Here is an 18381-nt window from a genome sequence, read left to right as displayed (position 1 = left end):
TCCTGGGTCCAATTTCTTGTACTACTGTAACTCCACTATCCCCTTTTTCCAGTATGCCTGCCCCCTACCACAGAGGACTGTCTTCTTTACTCTCTCCCACCTTCACTCAAATGAACTGGTCCCCTAGCACAAGAATCCTTGGTTATAGTTCTAATTAACTGGAACAGGTACAGAGGAGGGGATATAAGGTGGCAAGGTGACTGAAGAATATATCACATGAAAATCAACTGAACTCAAGAGTTTTACCTTTCAGAAAAATAGACTTCTAAGCTAAAAAATTCTAGCTTCTATACACTAGAATTGAGTTGGGAGTCAGAGATGGGGATGAGGCATGGCAGCTAACTTAAGTATATTTTATCTATACACTAGAAGACAAATCAGATTACCTCCATTTGGTCCAGTGGGAAAAAGTAGGCACAAAGCAGGATGATGAAGAGGGGCAGATGTCAATTTGGTGCAAATAAAAAACTTCCAGCATGAAATCAGATGTTTCAAGAGACAACAAACCCCTTCTCCTTTAAGATCTTCAAGTGGATGCTGGATGACCACTTTTGGGGATGTTTCATGCATTAGGTACATTTCAGACTAGATTTCATCTGGTTCCTTACCACTCTAAAGTGTGTGTGCATGTGTGTGTGTGTGTGTGTGTGTGTGTGTGTGAGTGAGAGATCAGAGAGGTCCCAGTGATAGTGATTAAAGCTATAGGGCACTAGATTGACACATGTTTCTCAGGGATGTTAGAATTTCTTTAATTACTATTCTTAGAGGTAGAGTTGGAAAGGTGAAGGTGGCATTGCATATAGTACTTTTTCATTCATTCCTTCATCTGAGGCAGCTAAGTGACATACACCATTGGACTTAGAATCAGGAAGACAAGAATTTGGATCCTACCTCACACACTTATTAGCTGTGTGAGGCTGGGCGAGTCACTTAATTGCTCTGTACCTCAGTTTCTTCATATGTAAAATGGGGATAATGATAGCACCTACTTCCCGAGGTTGTTGAGAAGATCAAGTTTGAAAACATAAAAAGCATTTTGCAAACTTTTAAAAGTTATTTAAATGGTAGTTATTAATTATTATTGTTGTTCATAATTGTTATTTTTAGGGTAAAAAACAATTCCAGTGTTGAGGAAACCTGGTTACTAAAACAGCGCCTGGTCCTTGCTTTATGCAGAGGTTGTCTAGGCTCTATTGATGGCAACATACATTTAACAGCCTCTTCAAACATGGGATGTGTAGGGGCAGAGTAGACATGGAATCTCCTGCTAAACAGATCTTCATGTTATTTGAGGAGTTAATACCCAAATAACAAATGGGACAGTGCTAAATGAGCACTATACTTTATAATGTCATGTTTCCTTTTTGAAAATGTATGTAGACAGTGGGGGGCAGCTAGGTGTCACAGTGGATAAAGCACTGACCATGGATTCAGGAGGACCTGAGTTCAAATCCTGCCTCAGACACTTGAGACTTACTAGCTGTGTGACCCTGGGCAAGTCATTTAACCCTCTTTGCCCCACGGAAAAAAAGAAAGAAAGAAAATGTATGTAGACAGTAAAAATTATTTCAAGAAAAATGGAATTTTAAATCATAATTTTAATGCTCTTTACAATTTTTTTTATTTTTGGTAAATTAATGAGAATGTTTCACTTATGGGTAGGCAAGATTGTAAATACTTTTCCTTTAATGGAGTTGCTTGTTTTCAGGGGGAAAAAAGTAATCAAATCTTCAGAAACAAACAAATAACCAGAATGACTGGAATCCTGTCATATTGTTACCTGAGGTCTAATCCAGCAATAGAAGAAGAGGATTGGCCAAGGAGTCCCAGGACTTACAAATGTATAGGATCAGGTCTTGATATAGCCCATGAAACAGGAGATCCAGTGTTTTAGTCCAAAGAAGTCAGCAAAGTCATGGAGGAACAGGCAAATACCTAGAGGTAAGCAAAGAATTGAGTCTGGAAGGTCAAATAGCAGGGGTCAGCAACCCAACTGGAGGACTAAAGACAAAAAAGCACACAGGAAAAGAGTATGAGCAACAATTTAGTTAAAGAAAAATCATTATGAACTAACTGTCCAGGTCCTGTCCTATAATATACTTATAACAATAATATATGACATTATTATATATTATATGATATAAATATGTTGTATATTTGTATTATTTAATATATAACACAATAATATAATTATATTAGCTAATTAACATGTAAATTAATGCAATTAATTGATATATAATTATATACTATTATACTTATGACAATTAATGCTAAGAGAAAAACAGTGCTAGGGAGAAATAAAATTTTGATAAGACTTGTTTTCTCCCTTCATGAAGTTTATTGCTTATTAGGGAAATATATAACAAATTAAAGGAATATGAAAAGTTCATATTAAATGCAAAGAAAATGGTATATAAAGAATAAGAGAGGAAAGGTCATTATTAATCAGTAATCAGAAGACACCAGGCAAGGCTTCCTGGAGGAAGTGGCATTTGAATTCTACTTGGCCAACAGTGTCCGGTGCTTTAAAAAGGCCAAGAGTAATGGGGACTGAAAAAAGGCCATTGAGTTTAGTAAAGTCAATGGAGTTTTGAAAATGGAAGATATTTGAATGAATGAATGAAAAAAATGAACAAAACAGCATTAAGAATTTACTTTATCAGCCATTGTACTAAGTGCTTGCTTGGGATATGAGCACAAGCTGACAAGGCAGTCCCTGTCCTCTGGGAACGTATATTCTAGTAAAAGAAAACTACACATACTGGGGAAAGGTTGTGGAGAACATTTGTTTTGGTCACGGACTGTGCAAGGATGGTGATTAAAGACATAGAGCAATTAATTGACACATCCTTTCCAGGTATCTGTTATTATGATTACTATTCTCAAGAGCTAGAGTTGAAAGGGTGTGGAACTTATGTGAAGATAACCAGGTTGTAGTAAGGGGTTCTGAGTTGGGGCTAAATATGGAAAATGCTTACTACTTAGAAATCCAGAGTCCCAGATCAAGAGCTAGAGCACTAGGTTCTAGGTACAAGACAAGGCAAAAGTAAATGGTGAAAAAGTGAAAGTATTGGATGGATATAACTTTTTGTAAGAACTAGCTCATCTGGGAAGGGAATTATAATGTTTTAGGAGAATCAAAAGAAGGTTTTTTTTGCGGGGGCGGGGACTGAGAATGGAATTAGTGGATGAGATAGAAAGATTATAAGAAAGAGGGGATTATTAATTAAGCAAGATTTTCCAGGAGGTAAGGGGCTGGGACTTATGTGATCAAGGGTAAAGGCAAAGAAATTAACATTGGCAAGAATTAATAATAAAGGCACATGTGTATATTTAATACTTTAAAATTTGGAAAGAACTTTGCATAATGCATCATCTCACTTGATTTTAATGACAACCCCATGAGGCAGGTATCTTCACTTTCTGATTAAGGAAACAGGCTCAGAAAGATTAGGTGATTTGCCCAAGGACATACAGCTAGTAAATGTCAAAGATAAAAGTTTAATTCAGGCTTTTCTAACTCCAACCCCAACACTCTCTCTACTCTGCCTAGTTTGAGAATATTTTGAAAATATAATTAACAATATATTAAAGATATTAAAGTACTGTGATATTATTGAGACCATCTCATTACTTGAGATGAAGAGAAAGGATGAGAGAATGAATGATGCTGCTGAGAAGTTTTGAGGAGTGGATGACAACCTAAAGTTCACTTATGATGGCCTAGTTTTCTCAGTGAATAGTAGACTAAACAATTTTCTGTTAACTGTTCAATTGGGGACTTCAAGAAGAAAAGTCCTGATTAGCTGTTGTGTGCAATGAGCTAAGGGCACAAGGACTGTTGAACAACAATAGGGGGCCATCTTACATTCTAAAATCAGGGCTAAAGCAAGGGTTCTATGAAATGGGTGTGGGCCATCAGCAATAGTAATGGAAATACTGAGTTAAAGCCTTGGTGATCCAAGGGGTTTCCTTTTTACTTCCTGCACAGGGCCTAGAACTGATATCAGAGTGGACATGGACCCAAATTTGTTGGTGGAGATTAATATTCAGATTTTCTGATATTCTAATTTCTAATTTTACAGATGTGAGAAAAGCAACGCAATATATATCTATTTTCTGGGGATTAGACTATATAATTTCAGAGAGGTTCACTAAAAGAATTTTAGTCAACATATGATGAATTTTTTTCTGCCTATAATTAATGGAAATATCTGCTAAAATGTGGAGGGGGCATGATCTGTATTAGTAAAGAGAATACCCATATAAAATAGCAGATTTTGAAGTAATTATGAAAAATATTAATTCAGCTAGACATTCTGCTATGATGAGCCAGTGGTAATTAACTTTGTCCTTCCATAAATTCACCTTTTTTTTTTTTCTTGCAAGTTCATAGAGGAGCAAGGAGATGCAGAAAAAAACACCTAAACTGCTGTTCACTTTGATAGAGATAAGACTTGGATTGATATTTTGATGAATTTAGAATAGTATCTATTCACTGCATAACATGATAGCAAAACATCTGGCTTGAATATGGAGAATGAAACCAATCCAGATGTTTTCTCAAGTCCAGATGTTTGGCACATGAATGAGCCATCTATATAACAGCATCATTCTTTCTGTTTTTTTTTTTTTTAAATCTGGATCACTGTTGTACTATATTGATTCAACCAGAGAGGGAGAAACAATCATACTATTTCATGAAGCATTTATCCACATTGTTGATTGTGTTTTTCTTTCATCTTTAGTACAATGTTATTCAATAACAGGAAAAAGATGAACCTCAGGCACCGCTCCAAGGATGCATCTGCCTAGTGCCAAAAACCATATAGGAGAAAACTGAAAAATTCAATTAAAGGCCTAGGCAGCTGGTTCACAAGGCACCCAGCCTTCCAACTAGGTGAGAAACATTTGGATTTTATTGACAGAATCCTTCAGTTTTTTCTTGGGATGCTCTTTGTTTCATGGAGACAAAGAAAACAGTAGTCTTATCTTTCCAATCAACTTTTATGTGTGTGTATGTATGTATATATACATATATATATACATATATATATATATATGCACATACATATAAGTAATATGATATAGTGGAGCTCTGTGTTCAAATTCTGATGCAGACCTTGGGCACATCATTGAACCTCTATAAGTGACCTTGTCTTAAAATGAAAATCATAACCTCTGTAGTACTTTCCTCCCAGGGCTATTCTGAGACTCAAATGAACGAATATATGTAAAGTATTTTTACCAAATTTAGGACTGTAAATAAATGTCAGTTATTATTTCATTTCACATAATGGATGTGCTCCTGAAAAATTTCATGTGTAAATCAAGAGTGTATACTGAGCCTGTTTTCCATTGATTTATATTTTCATTTCTGAGATGGGAAATAATTTTCAACAGCTTTAAGTTTTTCTGCCCTCTCAAATTTCTCTATTAAATAATTAATACTTCAGGGGGAAAAGAAACATTTAAATGCACTAGAGGAGGTTGCTATTGGAAGGAATTCTTTAGTGAATAGTTTTTAATGTTACTGCTATTTCTACTAATCATAATTGCTCACATTTATATAGTGTGTCACTGTTTACAAAATACTTTCTAAGGAAAGGAAATTTCCAAGGAGCCATATTCCTTTTTATACTACAACCCTAATAGGTAGGGCAAGTATAATCATTCCCATTTTACAAATGGATGAATTGAGGCTCAAAAAGTTTAAATGACTTGTTTACATTCACATAGCTAGTAAGTTTCAGAGTCTGTATTTAACCTGAAGTCTTCTGATTGCAGTGTTCTTTCAGGGAAGTACCATTAGCATTGAAGAGGAAAGCTGGATAACAGAGTTAAGATTCAGATATCTTCCAGTTTAGAACATTGGACCAAATTATTTTTTAAAAAATTCCATCTCACACATATAAATGGGGAGAAGTAACTAGATCCTAGCATGTAAAGCTCAGTGTGAGTCAATGGTATGTTATGGCAGTCAAGAAAGCTAAGGCAGTCTTAGGCTGAAGTTTGAGGCATTGTGTCCACGGTCAAGAAGGTACCACCATGCCATGTTGTTGTTATTGTGTCATTTCAGTCATGTTTGACTCTTTGTGACCCTATTTGGAGTTTTCTTGGCAAAGATACTAGAGTGGTTTGCCATTTCCTTCTCCAGTTCATTTTACTGATGAGGAAACTGAGGCAAACAAGGTTAAGAGACTTGCCTAGGACATACAGCCAGTCTCTGAGGTCAAATTTGAATTCAGATCCTCCTGACTCCAACCCTTGCTCTCCATCTACTGCACCACATAGCTGCCCTGGTCAGCCCCATATATGGAGTGATGTGTTGAGTGCTGGGTAACACATTCTAGTGAGCTAACTGATAAGCTGGAGACTGACTTTAATAAGGAAACCAGGATATTGAAGAACCTCCCTGATTGGAGGGCAAGGCCATGTATACCAAACTTCCATTTAAGGACAAGGCTCAGCTCAGACATCTCATCTTCTCACCTGGCTGCACTACTTTGGGATTTCTCTGATGGACTTCTCCACCATAATGCCTGTCCCCTGGTTTTCAGCTTCCTTTTTTGTGTTGTAAGAACCCTGAAGACAGGAACTGTTTTCCTTTTTTAAAATCTGTATCTCCAGCAATTGGCACAGTGTGTGGCACATAGTAGGGGCTTAATAAATGTTTATTGAGTAATTTATTGATTGAGTAATCAAGTTCATAATATATGAGAATAAGTTGAAGAAATCAGAGATATCTTGCCTGCAGAAGAGAACATAAGGTGAGGGATGAGGAAGCAGCATTGTAACTGTTTGAACATGTATGAAAGGCTATCATATGGGTTAGCAAGCTGACTTGTTATGCTTGGGGCCAAGGGACAGAATTGGAGAAAAATGCAGATTTTTTAAAGAGACAAACTGAGGCTGGATGTAAGAAAACATCCTAACAATTAGAGCTCTCTGAAAATGGAGTGAGGTCTCCCAGGATGTGGTCTTCAAAGTGAAAGCCATGTGACCACCTGTCAGGTAGGATGTAGAGGGGAGGTCCATGTCAGGACTAACATGTCCTTCCTAGCTCTAACATTTGTGGCAAGTATAGTGGCATTTGTATTTTATTTCCGAAGCAATTAAATATCACTGAACATTTCTGAACAGGTCTTGGCCTAGTCAGATCTGTGTTTTAAGGAAGATTGATTTGACATCTGTGTGGAGAGGAACAATTGGAAAGATGGGAAACCAATTAGAAAGTTATTGCTATAGTTTAGGTGAGAGACGATGGGGCCCTGGACTAGAATAGTGTCCTCTCTAGCCCGAAGACTCCTCATCTGTAAAATTAAGATAATAATTTTTGTCCTGCCACCATCATGGGATAATTAATGAGGAATCACATGAGATATTGCCGTGATCCTGAAACTCTTTGACAAGTTCCAATTGCTTTTCCAGTGTGATATAGAGAGTTGTCAGTGATCCAGACTGTAGCAATTTGATCCAGTTCAAAGACCACACGTGGCAGCTGATTATTGTTTTCATTTTCTTTTACCTCTGGCTGTAGAACCCGGGAGGTCCATCCCATGGTGATCCCCATTGTGCCATGAAGATTACTCTTTCTTCATTTTATTTTCCAAAACCCTCCCTTTGGTAAGCTACACCATTAATCAGCCCCTCCAAGAAGGAGTTCCTTACAGCTGTGGAATTTTGGGAGGACACAGTTTTAACGGTCCCTTTAAATTGGGATGTTTATAGTGATACTCCACAGCTTATTTATTTTATGAAAGCAATACAGGAATTTCTACTCATTTCCTTATCCAAATATCAGCCAAGGAAATGGCATTCAGTATTGTTATATCATTAAAACAAAACAAACAACAGAAAAAAAACAAAACACACACATATAATCTTTTAGGCGCCAGTCTAATATAGCAAAAAGAATATTGTGGGGCAGCTAGATGGTGCAGGGGTAAAGTACTGGCCCTGGATTTAGGAGTACCTGAGTTCAAATCCCGTCTCAGACACTTGACACTTAATAGCTGTGTGACCCTGGGCAAGTCACTTAACCCTCATTGCCCTGCAAAAAAAAAAAAAAGAATATTGCATTTTGAGACAAACGCTTGGGTTTTGATCTTGGCTCCATCCTATTTACTTCCTGAATGACTCTGGGAAAGGTGTTATGTCCATTTCACAGATGAGCAAACTGAAGCTCAGAAAAATTTATTGACAGCTAGCAAGTGAGGATGGGAACTCAATATAATACTATGTCATGCTATTATGGAGGTGAGAGAAAAAGTCAAAAAAGAATACCTCCTTTACATGATCCTGTCATACTTATAAGACAAAAATATGCAATACAAATGTAAGGGTTACCTGAACCAATTACTATATTATGCCCCTTCAGTCCATGAGGGTTCCTCCAAGCCACCTCGCCCCCAAGGACTCAGGATCACATTTTATTTTTATATACCTAATGTGGTGTGGAAAGCACTACTCTAGATCCCAGGAATAAGGAATAGAGGGCCTCAACCTTGTCCTGCTACCTGTATTCACTATAAGAGGTAGGATTTTTTTTTTTTTTTAGATTATGGTCTATAAAAGCAGAGCTATGGCCTTTTGGCAGGAGATAGAGCACACATCTCACAAAGACTGGAAAGAATGTAGTTGGCAAGAGACTCACTGACCTGATCAGCAGAGCTTCAAACTAAAATTTGGCAGGGAAGGAGATAAGTGCCTAGATGAATCTGTAAAAACAGATACTATGCATGATTACAGGCATGACACAGAAAGAAAAACCACAGAGATGGAGATGTCCTGTGATTTCCAAATGAAAATAACAAAGATACATGCCAAAAACAATACCTGTAGCTTCAGCATGGGGGATTAAGCAACTCTAAATTTTAATATAATGTTTACTGTGATTGTGTAAGTACAAGTAGAACTTTCTGAGATGGGACTCATTACTAAAGTAAGAAAATTGGGGAATACCTTTTTCTTTTTTCTTTTTTCTTTTTTTTTTGCGGGGCAATGGGGGTTAAGCGACTTGCCCAGGGTCACACAGCTAGTAAGTGTTAAGTGTCTGAGGCCAGATTTGAACTCAGGTCCTCCTGACTCCAGGGCCAGTGTTCTATCCACTGCACCACCTAGCTGCCCAGAGAATATCTTTTTCAAAAGGAACAGAAGGAAAGAGACACAGAGTATTTTCTTATATTAAGAACATACATATGACTGTAAGAAAGGGTAACGATAGGAGGAGTAAGAAATGAAAGTAATCTTCTAGAGACTAATTAGGAACCGATATGGCATGGTGGATAGAGGGCTGCTTTAGGAGTCAGGAAGTCTAGGAAATCCAAGCATAGTGTGTGACCATGGGCAAATTACGTAACCTCTCAATATGTCACATAACTCTGAGACTATGAGTTATAGATAAATTGTTTACCTTGGTGGTAGAGGAATTTTTCATATTGAGGAGTTCCCTACATTGATGAAATTATAGATCTGGAATTTGAGGGAAAAATTTCTACAGGCTATAAAGCCAGATGGAGGATGTGGATAATCTTTTCTGAATATAGAACTAGGGGTACATTAACATGTAAGCAAAATGTGGTTCTAATAAAAGACTTCAAATAATGGAATACATTGGAAATGTTCTGCTACTTGAAGAACATTTAAATAAATTTGTGACTTTTTAACAATTCCATCTCATAGTGATGGAGAAAGTGATGAGAACTGTTCCTCAGGAATGCATTTCAATCAAGAAGGAAGAACTACTTGGTAACATGTATGATGGAAATTTTAGGATAAAAGGATAATGTTACTCATAATAGCAGAGGAAGGTGATTCTGGGCACGGTCAAATTTAGGTTTTAGAAATACATATTTCAAAGAATCAGAGAAAAGTAGGTATTATTCCATGGCCAGAGATAGTAAAAGGTAATATATTTCATGATACTCTGATGAATGAGATGGAGAAAAGTTACTAGGATGGTAGTGTACTTAGTCAAATTTAGTAACTATTTGAACTACTGTATCCAAGGAATATTGATTAATGAAACAGGAATTGTCAAACTAAATGAAAGACTTGATTGGCAACTATAGGGCCCATTCCTTTGTTCAGTTTCAGTCATGTCTGATTCTTCATGACCCCATTGGAGGATTTCTTGGCAAAGATAATGTGGTGGTTTGGCTTTGGCAGCTCATTTTACAGGTGAAGAAACTGAGACAAACTTGATTAAGTGGTCACATAACTACTTAAGTATCTGAGACCAAATTTGAACTCATGAAGATTAGTCTTTCTGACTCCAGGCCTAGTACTATACCCACTGCACCATCTAGCTGCCCATGCTCATTCTTTCATCCTATCCTATTCAGTGTTTTAAAAATCTATGATACTGAAGAAATAGAAATTCATAAAATTGAAAAATAACTGAAAATGTGGAGGGATTGGTGATACAATGGATGAAAAAAAATCAAGATTCAAAATGATCTTGACAGGTTAGAATGCTGAATCTGATAAAATGAAATTTAACAGGAGCATATATAAAGTCCAGAGATTAAAAAAAGAAAACAATACAACACAACTGTCTAACTTAAAGCAGCTTACAGAAATAGAACAGGTTTAAAATTGTTCTATACCAGCCCTCTAGGGGATTAATCCAAATGCCATATATATGTACATTCCCATAGAGGGCTGGTGTATATATATATGTGTGTGTGTATATATATATATATATATATATATATATATATATATATATATATATATATATAGTGCGTATATGTGTGTATGTATATAGACACATATATACATACATATATATGTATGAATGCATGTATATATACATATATACATACACACACATATATATACACACACAAGTCACAGCATGGACACAGGTTTATAATAGTTTATGTGAAAAAGGTCTTGGGTTTAAATGTAAACCTAATATAAGCCACTGTTTGGTATGGCTTCTAAAAATAGTTAATGCAATCCTGGATTGAAAGAGTAATGTAATGTGCAGAAGAACATAAAAATCACATTGGCTTCTTCACTGGTTTAACTATATCTTGGATATTGTGGTCAGTTCCATTTTAAGTCGAACATTAGGAAACTACAGCATGTTAAATGCAGGTAATACTTCTGGAAAATAGCTTATAAGAGAAATCACTGAAGGAATTCTGAATATTTAGCCTGGAGAAGAAAATACTTAGGGAGGATATGCATTTCCACATCAGGAAGTTAGGACAGCTGAACTCTGGTACCAGCAAGCAGGAGCAGGAACCATTGGCTTTGTAGACTGTATCATCTCTCCCATGTACTGTGGGTTGGCTGTGGGCAGTAGAAAAAGGTTGGGAGAAAGAGCAAAACCATGTGGTTTCTCTAGGTTGGCCCATTATTGTTGTGGTTGCAAAGCTATTGGGTTTGGCAGAGGGGAGAGAATATGAAGCCAGGTGACACTTCTCTGTGGGTAAGATTCATCAGTCTTATTCCTGGAGGAGGTTCACTATGCGTCTCTATGTTTCCCTATGTTGCGTGTTAACCTGGTGAAATCATATGCTGATTTCTGGTCTAAGCTGTCTGAGGGAATGATAGTAATGATGTGGATGAGGACGATAATATTCATTTTTTATGATGTTTTCAAATGCTTTCTTCATGACAACCTCCAAATCCAACCGTCTGTTAATTTTGCTCGGCTAACTTTGACGAAATCATAAGACAGTTTTGACCACAGATATGGGGCAACTAACAAATGAATGAGATAGAATGAAGAGAATGACAAAGAATAGGGCTGGCACACTGAAACCGACCCTTTATCTTCATTCAGAAAAACAGAAGTTTCGAGCCTACTCTTATTCATACCCCTTTCAGATTGGTGTCTCTTCTATCAGTGGAGGCCTAGACCCTCCCAATGCAAGTGAGAATACAGTAGGAAAAGAGTGAATTTGGAGTCATGGGTTAGTCTCAGCTTTAAATCTCTGAAGTGCTAGGCCATCACACCAGAAACAGGTCATTTTAAGATTTTAATGTAGTGATATTCTCAACTTTCTCTTCTGGAGTGAGGCTGGCCATACTTCTCTCTCAGGATTGCAGGGGTACCCTTGAGGGGGCTATGGGATGTCTCCTCTCAAATATCATCTTGAGCCCCCAATTTGGTGTCTTCCTCACATCATTAATAACCAGTAATTATCCTTCCCCCATTCTTTAATCAATTGATACCATTAGTTTTTACAAAGTGTTCTTTATTGTGAAAAATATAACAAAAATAGATATTACAAATATGCCCCCTGCTCCCAACACCTGGAAATACATTCTTATTTATACCACCTTGTTCCCTAGGGAGAAGTGGTTTTTATTTAACTAAGTTTCTACATAGAGTTAGTCCCACCAAGTTTGTATACAAATGTATCAAGGCCTGTGGATTGAGGAGTCACTATGTTGCTACTTCTGGACTGGGCTGGGCAGGTCACAAAGGTTTTTCACTACTCATCATCTGGTTCCAGTAAGTCCTGACCTAGACTCTAGTCTACCTCCTGTAGTGGCTTATAAAGACATGGCCACTTCCAATGTCATTCACCTAAAACCAGGAAAAAGAAGCAATAGCAGAACCATATTCTCTTGGCTTCTTGCCATTCTTACATGAGATATAGCCTGAGACATCTTCCCCACACAGAGACTCACAAAAGCTCATCTTTCTGTAATGGAACACAGTCTAGAAAGAGTGAGGGCCCAGCTTCTTTTCCTGAATAATGCCTTTTGATTGCACCCTAATTCTGGCTACACAGTCAATCATCCATATATCTCCTTATTACCTTGTCTGTTAAGTAGGTCAGAACCAGCTGCAGAAAGGCTTCACGTTCTCTGAATTGGGGAGTAAAGCATTTTCATTATATCTTCACACCTTTGAAGCATCTACTTCTGGACTGTTCTGGATCTGTTGCCTAGGTTCATAATCAAAGAAAATTATCAATTTCAGTTACAGGTTAATGAAAATGAAGATATAAAAATTCCAAATCCAAAGACCCCCTGAAGTTTATCCTCAGACTCCTTGGAGGTCCATGGACCCATGATAAAGAACCTCTGCTATATAGCATTAATGCACTCTTATTTTTCTAGTGTTCTCCCATGTCAGGCCAGCAGTACTGGTAAGCATTGTCCATGTGAATCATGGATGATTTATCATTTCCTGCTTTTCCTGCTTTTATTGTTGTTGTTTGTCTGTGGAAAGCTTCCCTTTGCTTGTTAATTACACCATGACTATTTTTATGGCTTAGGAGAAGACATATACAACAGAAGTGAAAGTTGTTTCACAGGTTTGCAAATTATGTACGTTTCCAACTAGCTGTTGAAGATTTTGACCTAAAAGGAATCTTTTGAATAGAAAAATAATTCCATTGCTACATGGTACCAAACACACAAAAAAAATGAATGAAATCAAAGCATCACAAATTCTTTCTTTTTTAAAAGTTATTTTATTTATTTATTTATTTTGGGGTGGGGCAATGAAGGTTGAGTGACTTGCTCAGGGTCACACAGCTAGTAAGTGTCAAGTATCTGAGGTCAGATTTGAACTCAGGTCCTCCTGAATCCAAGTGCTTTATCCACTGTGCCACCTAGTTGCCCCCATCACAAATTATTTCATTGCTATGTCATCAACATCCAGCTGGGATAACAATTTCTTCCCCTGAAGTGATATGATCAGCAAATCAAATGATTATTTGGGAGAGTGTGAGAGGCTATGGAGTTAAACAGACTAACTCCTGGTTCTATCCCTTAATACCTATTTAACTTGGGACAGAAAGTTTACCTCTTTGATCTTCCTTTTAGATTCTCATCTGTAAAAAGGGCCCCGCAAATTATTCTACTTTCTACTTCATAGGGTCATTGTGAGGAACAAATGTGATAAGATATATGGAAGTATTTGCAAGATGGATTGGATAGAAAAATTACCTCAGAGTCCAAACTGGTTGGTCTCAGGTTCTGCTTATACACATTCCAGCTATGTGACTCCTGGGCAAGTACCTTCCCATGCAATTCTCTAAGATTCTACATTTCAGAACATTTTTTGTCAATCTACATTGGTAGAGGGAATTTCCACTCTCGAATGCTCTCTATGCTGATTAAATTATTGATCTGGACCTCCCAACCCTCAAAGAAACTCAAATCACTTTGTAATGTCTGTAATGTCTAAGTTGCTTCCAGTTTTAGAATTCTAAAATTTAATTATTTCCAATTTTTTAACAAGTTGTCATGACCAATTATTTGGAGTTTCATTCTTTATTATCCCTGCCAGCATTTTTGTGTAGCCTGGCAAGTAAATAAATGCATACATGAAGTGTGTCTATGTGTGTATATAAACACATATAAATGTTCATCTAAATGTGCATATGCACACATATAATACATATCTTGCTTAAACCTGATTACACATGATAACCCTTCAAATACTAGAAGATGGCTATCATGCTTTCTGTCTCTGAAGGCTTCTTTCATCTGACTTTTAGCATCTTCCAAATATAACCTGAAAAAATTACATAGAAAACCTTATCTAGATATGGTACATTTTATCTAAAATGAACCCAATAACATACACAGTCAACTTCTACCTTCTTGTCTTCAGGTCAAACAACAAAAAGGCCTCCCTCCTCAAACTCTAATCAAAGCCTAAAAACTGAAGAAGTTTGCACCCTGGCCCAGAATGAGAAATTTTTTTTTTTTTTAGCGTTGGGCAATGAGGGTTAAGTGACTTGCCCAGGGTCACACAGCTAGTGTCAAGTGTCTGAGGCCGGAATTGAACTCGGGTCCTCCTGAATCCGGGGCCAGTGCTTTATCTACTACACCACCTAGCTGCCCCCCAGAATGAGAATTTTTAATGATTGAGTTTTATTTTTACAAAATTGAGGTTTCTGACCATGGTTGAGGGCTAGTTGGGAACAAGAAATCATTATCAGAGCATGACTCATTCCTTCAGCAAGCACAGATCTTTCCATATACATACATATGTACAATATATACATACACATATACATATACCTACACATGCATATACATATAGATATAAACTACTGAGCCATGTTTGTTATAAATGTATATTAATGCACATATTTATATACATATATGTTGTAGAAACACATTATATATGTGGCCAACGGCATAGTCGCTTCTATGTGAAAATCAGACATCAGGGTAGAACTTTGTAGAATGTAAACTCTCATATTTAATAAAGCTCCATTTTCCTCCCTACAATTTTATTCAGTTTTTCTAGTTTAGTTATTGTGGATTGTAAGCTTCTTTCTTTTGCCTTTTGTGTGACTTTCCAAACAAGTACATTAGAATCTTATATGATCCTGACTATGTTTTCTTGGTGCTTGAACTCTTTCTTCCTGGAAGCTTACAGTATTTTTTGGAAGAATCTTTGGATTAGATTATTATATTCCTGGATATATTCTTTCTATTTTCACTTCACCCTTTGGTCTGAATGCTTCTGGGCAATTTTCTCTTGTGATTTCTTGAAGTAAGGTATCCAGATGTTTATTTGTTTATAGTTTGGTGACACTGATGATTCTTCAGTTTTTTCTCCTTAATATTTTTTTCACATAGGTTGTCTTTGATAGTAGGTACCTAACATGTTCTACTTTTTTAGTCTTTTAATTCTGTTTTTAATATGTCTTATTGTCTCATGGAGTCATGGAGTTCTGTTTGCTCCATTCTATTTTTCAGGGAGTCTGCAAATGGGGGTCAATTTTTCTACCTTCTGTTCTTAACTATTTAGTCTCTTAGAATTATTTCCCTCAAGAGCTGCAATTTCATTAATAATTTCATTTTTTAATCTCTTGATTCATTTCTTCTTATCTTGGAGTCTTTGTGGTCAAGCCATTCTTTTCTCTAAAACTATATTTGTACCTTTTTCTGGGGTGGTTCTTTCCTTAAGGATTTAATCCTTGGGTTTCTCTTAATTAGAGTGTCTCCTCATTGGATTAGGAATTTTCTTCTGTTTATTCATATTTTCGGCCTCAGTCCCTAGATTGGGACTTTGTTCCAGAACCATTCACCCTCCCCAATTTTAATGCACTATTGAATGGAGGCATATCCCATTTGGTCCTCTCTACTCTGTAGTTGAAGTACTGGATGGGATGATTGGTATTAGGCTCTTCCCTTTGCCTCAGTTACTGCCTTCAGTTTCTGTTTTTGTTCCTTTATTTTTATTTTTTTTGTTTTGTGTGTGTGTGTGTGTGTGTGTGTGTGTGTGTGTGTGTGACTCCATATGAATGTTGGCTTCAGCTTATCTCATTCTTTTTGAACAATCTCCAGTCTGGAATTGTCTCATCTCATCCTCTGACCCTTTGTGCAATTTTGGACCTAACTCTGCACAATGACTTATGGGGACTAATTCTGTTCCCCATGGTTCTTGCAATAGGACAGGGAGCTGATTTTGTTGACTTCAGACCTCGTTTAGGGTAGCTGATGGTGGTTTCATGCCCTTTGGTTTCTATCCTTTTAGAGTGCCTGCATTCTTCAGAACCCATTTCCTTGAGATTGAGGTTGGGTCTGTTGCTCCTTATGGGACTCAGAGAATCCATAGGTTTAAAGCTCTGAATTCTCCACACCTGCAGACTTCTCAGTGTCTTCATGTTTACAACATTTATTCATTATGAATTATCTGGTGTCCTTTTGTATCTTTCTTTAAGTGGGAGAGTTGGTTTCCTTTGGTACAATTCAGATGTCCATCTTAACCACAAGTTTTCTTCCTTCTTGGAATCTCATGATATAAAACTGCTTATAATCTTCTAATAGGTTTCATTATAAGATTTTACAAATGAATTTATATTCTAAGCTCATATTGCCCTTGTCTCTCCACTTTGCAAATAAATCAAATGTTTTCTTACTAAAGGATTTTTAGGCTTCTTGTTATAGCAATAGCAATTGATTTACATCAGAAAGAAATCATTTTAGTGGATGTTGATAGCCATCAATTTCCCAATTTTCTGCATCAGTAACATGTTTAAATAGGTCAGATTAGAAATGTTTTAATTTTGTGATATCTGATTTATCATTTTTATTTTCTCTTCTAGTTTAAAATTAATTTTGATTTTTATTCTAAAATGTTGGTGTTTGTCTACACCTGGACAGATGATTTAGGAATAACTTCTATATTAATGATGATTCATTTTCTACATGTTAAAATAGAATCAATTTCATTTTTTATGATTCTATTTGTTGCTCTCCATTTCCAGCACTTTCTAATCTCTTTGTTTTTAAGAAGAATGAATAATTTATGTTTGAGGGTTTTTTTGTAGTATACAAATCTTTTTACTTCTCATTCCTTTTGTAATATATTTCTAACATAATTTAACTTGCCATGTCTGCTACCTTTTTGCTGAAATCACCAAGTATCAGAGTATATATTGATGTAATTTGAAGAGTCTTATCAAGTTTTTAGTAGAATTTCTCTATCTACCTCTTAATTGTCTGCATTGAATCAACTTTCATAAGCTCTAGTTATTTTTGGTAAGTCTTTTTTTTTCCTTTTTTGCAAATATATATCATGAACCGAACAATATTGACCAAATGTCCCAGGAAAGGTTACTTCTTGTTGCCTTTAAATGAATGATTAAACTGACTCTCTCAGCTCCTTCATTTTCCCTCCCAAGGGGATGTGAGGCACCTTTACAATTGGTCACAGTTTCTTTCTGTTTTGTGGTTGTATTTATAGCTTGAGAGTCAAAACATGCAATTTGGTTCTTCTGTTATCATGTTGACTCCTTGGTTTATCAACATCTCCTCCTGGATGTTTTTCTCCTTGTAACAAGCATGCTCTGACTCTACTCTCTCAGGGCCAGGCCTACTATATCACCTTATAGGCTTCCAGGATATTCTAGGGAGTCTCCAAACCTCTATTCTATGTGTCTTCATTCCTTACTGTTAATCTTACATTAGCCCCAATTACATTTAGCCACATATTATTGATTAGCTTTTTATAAAATGATATTTACTTCAAAGGTAACTAGAAAAAAAACACGCAAACATTTCACCCAGTATCTTGAGGGCATACTCTGTTCCATACCACCTCAGTTTCTAGAGTAGGCTCAAAACTTGGGTAATTTCCTACATAGCATTGGTCCAATCAAGTCCATGTTCAGATATGGTCACAACTGTAGGATGAATTCTTCCTTTGGGCCGGATTCCTGCAGGTCACTTTTGAACATCATTCCTTGCTCTTTTTTTTTTTTCTAACTTTTTATTTTATTTTGGTGAGGCAATTGGGGTTAAGTGACTTGCCTAGGGTCACACAGCTAGTAAGTGTTAAGTGTCTGAGGTCAGATTTGAGCTCAGGTCCTCCTGACTCCAGGGCCAGTGCTCTACTCACTGTGCCACCTAGCTGCCCCCATTCCTTGCTCCTTAAAGTTA

Source organism: Dromiciops gliroides, chromosome 3 (genome assembly GCF_019393635.1).
Source record: "Dromiciops gliroides isolate mDroGli1 chromosome 3, mDroGli1.pri, whole genome shotgun sequence".
In the NCBI taxonomy this organism is placed as follows: Eukaryota; Metazoa; Chordata; class Mammalia; order Microbiotheria; family Microbiotheriidae; genus Dromiciops; species Dromiciops gliroides.
This window is presented reverse-complemented; position numbering follows the sequence as displayed.